The sequence below is a fragment of the Portunus trituberculatus genome, chromosome 17 (assembly GCF_017591435.1).
Source record: "Portunus trituberculatus isolate SZX2019 chromosome 17, ASM1759143v1, whole genome shotgun sequence".
Taxonomy (NCBI): domain Eukaryota; kingdom Metazoa; phylum Arthropoda; class Malacostraca; order Decapoda; family Portunidae; genus Portunus; species Portunus trituberculatus.
This window is the reverse complement of record NC_059271.1, coordinates 1997501-2002500: the sequence shown is the minus strand read 5'-3', so window position 1 is coordinate 2002500 and position 5000 is coordinate 1997501. Positions and strand designations below refer to the sequence as shown.

General features: G+C 40.3%; 1 protein-coding gene across 6 annotated transcripts in view; it reads right to left on the bottom strand.

Moving 5' to 3' along the window:
- Positions 1-5000, bottom strand: part of LOC123505074 (insulin gene enhancer protein ISL-1-like) — a 44267-nt gene that overhangs the window by 37877 nt on the left and 1390 nt on the right. Inside the window, exon 1 of one of the 6 annotated variants that reach the window (XM_045256112.1) lies at positions 3597-4334. The exons of the other annotated variants lie outside the window; for them this stretch is intronic. The gene's annotated coding sequence lies outside the window, so the exon portion shown is untranslated. Of the gene's footprint in view, positions 1-3596; positions 4335-5000 lie in introns of those variants that run through there. 6 annotated transcript variants of the gene reach the window in all.

The window sequence follows — 5000 nt, the reverse complement described above, 5'->3', positions numbered from 1 at the left end:
TGGACTTACTAAAAACGAGGCTAAGTATACACAGTCACGCACCACACCCAGACTACAGTGCGCTTGTCCATTACTGAGTTAGAGGAGACAACAATGCATACACGATAACACTGGATTAGTATTTGCCTTCATACACTTGGCGTCCTGTCGTCTTTTCCAGTTTAAATGTTTATGATGGAGGTGTGGAGGTGTGTGAGAGAGAGAGAGGTCTAAAGAGTGCTTTCCGTAACTGTAGTGATATCTTGACTAGATTCTGCATTATTAACCTTCTTCAGTACTGGAACACATTATTACCTTGAGATCTGTGTACGATTAAACTATTTTATTGACATTAGGAAGGGTCTATGGAGGTCAGAAAATTAATGGCTACAGTCTTCATTATTTTAATCCCCCACATAAGTTTCTGGAGCTGTATAAGATCACCAAATAGTATAAGCAGAATAGATATATGGAAACGCGTCATGGTACACTCTCAAGGGTTAATAGAAAAGAACTTGATGGAAATTTGGCTGATAATCTCTTTGGTGTCTGAAAACAGTATTGGTGTTATTTGAAAGTGTTTGAAGACAGTGAATAGGAAGTTAAGCCTTGAATTGCTTAAACCTAACTACTCAACTGACTTACTAACAGCTGTCTAACTAACTAATAAGAGGAAAAATTTCAAGAAAAAAAGAAAGCTTCATGACAAACAGTAGTAAGTAACTTTATCTCTCTCACACACACACACACACACACACACACAGGCCTTCATCTACCATTAGCGTGTGTGTGTGTGTGTGTGTGTGTGTGTGTGTGTGTGTGTGTGTGTGTGTGTGTGTGTGTGTGTGTGTGTGTGTCTGTCTGTCTGCCTGTCTTTCAATTTCCTTAAGACCAATGACAAGAAAATACATCAGAAAGAAATAAAAAAAACAAGAAACATATAGACTGAAGCACTGGAGGAAGAGGAGGAGGAGGAGGAAGAGGAGGAGGAGGAGGAGGAAGAGAAACAAACACAAATCGAGGTCAGGTCATGTCAGGTCAGGTTTGTTTTGGTTTGGGCCGTCACCAGTCAAGAAGGAAGGGAATGAGGAGGAGGAGGAGGAGGAGGAGGAGGAGGAGGAGGAGGAGGAGGAGAACAATAATGAGAAGAAAGAGGGGATAGGAAAGTTTAGTGCAATTTAGGAGAATGTAATAGATGAAAAAAAATGACAAATATAACGAATAAGAGAATGATAATAATAATGATAATAATAATAATGATAATAATAATAATAATAATAATAATAATAGAACTTTGTAGACTTTAATCACATGAAATAAAAGAAAATATTATTACTAAATTCTTCAGAGAGAGAGAGAGAGAGAGAGAGAGAGAGAGAAAGGTGCCCCGCCCGTTCTTATCAATTCTCGGATAAGAGAGTCACACACACACTCTCTCTCTCTCTTGGTCTGTCTATCTGTGTGTATGTCTGTCTTTGTCTTTGTATGTCAGGCTGTCTCTTTTGTCTCTAGCCACTACAATGCTCTCTCTCTCTCTCTCTCTCTCTCTCTCTCTCTCTCTCTCTCTCTCTCTCTCTCCATTGAAATAATTGCCTTTTATTCTTCTTCTATAATTTGCAAAACATTTTCTAAGTATATTATTTATTGATTTTTTGGTTATTTATTTTTTAGTTAATTGTTTATTATGTGATTTGAGATAATTTGGTATTCGGTTATTTAATTCTTTATGTACTACTACTACTACTACTACTACTACTACTACTACTACTACTACTACTACTACTACTACCATTCCGATGAATTCTGCTGTTTCTGTGCTTCTCTCGTTATTCATTGTTATTAATACTTTTACAACTACTACATTTATTCAACTACTGCTACGACAACTACTACTACTATTACTACCATTAGGCACGATATGATAATGGTACTACTCGTATTTTGCTACAATCGGTTTATCACTACTACCAAAATCTACTGCTACTACTACTACTACTACTAGTCTACTACTACTACTACTACTGCTACTACTACTACTACTACTACTACTACTACTACTACTACTACTACTACTACTACTACTACTACTACTATTACTATTACTACTACTAATTCTGCTGTTACTACGACCATTACTTCAACTATTACTACTACTACTACTACTACTACAACTACTGTGCTACTGTTTGCCTGCCCGCTCAGCCGCAATCGATGTCTTCACAACCAACATCCGCTTCTAACATTATAATTATTATCGCCGACACCACCACCACCACCACCACCACCACCACCACCCGCCGCCGCCGCTGAGCTTCACTCAAACATCACAATCACCATCACTACTACTACTTTTACTATCACTGCCAGTCATACAACCACCGCGCTGCTATTATTTTCAGAACTACTACTGTTTCTACTACTACTACTACTACTATTTTTTTCTGTATTATATGTAACCTATTCATATCGTCACCACCATTACTAGCAACAACAACAATCTCATCACCATTGCTACCACCACCACCACCACCACCACCACCACCACTTACAACAGATCCTACCATTATTACACACCACTTGACCACAATCACCACCACCATCTCCATCGTAAATCATCCTTAATACTAATGACCCTGCAAATCCACCACCATCACCACCACTGCCACTGTCACCACCACCACTATTAGATCCGCCAGCCACAACACCACTGCAATTACCGCAACCACCCCTTCACAATTAACACCACCCCGCTATTACCACTGCAAGACACACCATCACTAATGCAACACCACTGGGAACTCTGCAACCACCAACCACTAACACCACTAACACCAATATTATTAATAGACGAAAATTAAGCATTACTACTTGAACAACAAACTTTCTGTCTACACACACACACACACACACACACACACACACACACACACACACACACACACACACACACACACATATTACACGGCCCGTCGAGAGCTAACCGCCCGTGCCCGCCCTCCCGCCCTCTCGTCCCGCCCGCCAGCCCGTCCGCCGCCCGCTGTGCCTCTCGTCTACCCAACACCAACCACTCTAATTCTTCTCTCGCTTCTGCTTCTCCTACTTATTAGGTAGTACTTAAGGCGGCGGTGGTGGTGGTGGTGGTGATAGTGTATTGGTGGTCGTTGTAGTAGTAGTAGTAGTAGTGGTGGTGATGGTGGTAGATATATTGTCGTATCATCAGTCCATCTACTTTTACTGTCTTTAATTTATTCGCTCAAGTAGTAGTAGTAGTAGTAGTAGTAGTATCATCAATTCACCTTGTTTTATTTTCTTAATTTCCTCACTGAGATAGTAGTAATAGTAGTATTAGTATTAGTAGTAGTAGTACTGTCACCTTATCAAATTCTTTCCTCTTAACTGTATTGCATCTTTTCGCTCAAGTGGTGGCGATAGTAGTAGTAGTTATGGAAATATTATCGTCTTATCGCTCATTTAACTGTCATCAATCACTCATAACCTCAGCGTCCTCTCCATCTCTCTGTCATCTCCGTTATTTCCATGTCAAATTCTCCTCGTAGCTAGACAACAGTGCCTTTCTCCTCTCATGGCCTCGCTGCAGTTTATTTCTATTCACTCACCTTTATTCAGTCCACCTCACTAAGGTAAGAGTTAACCAGTGTCTTCAGTCTTCCATCCTCTTCACTGGTAAAACCCTGGAACTCGCTGCCTGTTTCTCTAATTCCCTTTTTCTTTCTTTCCTGTGACTTGTACTGTTTCAATGGAGGGTAATTTAAGCACTTCTGGCAATAGGTGTTCGTGTTTGAAGGTATTTTAGTTAATGTTACTATTTTTCTTATTCTTTTTATTTCAGTATCGGTGGCCAGGTTTCCTTCACACGTGGAGAAAAATTAGTAGATATTTAGTTGATCCGAAATCGTTGCGTTAAACTGCGTTGGGTTGTTGTTGGATAAGGTATTGTTAAGGTTACTATTTTTCTTATTCTTTTTATTTCAGTATTCTTGGCCAGGTTTCCTTCACACGTGGGGAATAATAGATGTTTAGTTGATCTGGGCTTGTTGTTCATGCTCTTACTGTTATTACTATTGTTATGACCGTTATCTCTGGTTCATTCTCTCTCTCTGACACACGGAGTCACGCAAGCCTCTCACCTCCATCGCGGGTAGGCGCGGCACACACGCTCAAGCCACGCACACGGCCACGCTCCGCTATACGCCATGGCTACGCTTATTAACGCGCCACAATATGTATTTCACGCACAATCTTATGTTTCTTCAGTACTGGGAGGCATTTTTACCACGAGGTTTGAGTTCAATACCTTATGTTTCTTTACCCCTTCAGTACTCGGACGCGTTTTTACCACGAGTTTTGAGTTCAATACCTTGTTTCTTAACCCCTTCAGTAGTGGGAGGCATCTTTACCATGAGTTTTTGGTACGATTAGACAATATTTTTGCTTTAGGAAGGGTCTATGGAGGTTAGAAGATTAATAATGGGCAGTCTTTACTATTTCTCTCCCCGCACAAGTCTCTGAATCTGCATAAAGTCACCAAGTATCAAGAAGAAATGTAATAATGCATCAAATCACTTAGTATCAAACAAAAATGCGTCATGGTACTGAAGGGGTTAACGCACACGGCTATGGTTCTATACGCACATGAATTCCCTTATTAACGCACATGGCCACGCTTTTATACGCACATAATTTTAGTATTCAACGCACATGGCTGTTTCTATGCGCACATGCCTATACGCTTGTTAACGCACATGGTTGTATTTATTAACGCACATAGCTTCACTTATTATCGCACACGGCTTCTGCTTTATATACTTGCACGGCTTCTGTTGTGTGAGGGACAGGGTGTGTGTGTGTGTGTGTGTGTGTGTGTGTGTGTGTGTGTGTGTGTGTGTGTAGGGTAAATGGATGTCAATATCACCACTTTTATCATCATTATCTATAATCGTCATTGATGGAAGTGTTAGAGGTGTTACCTGGTCCATTATAAAAACTGATAATCACCATCG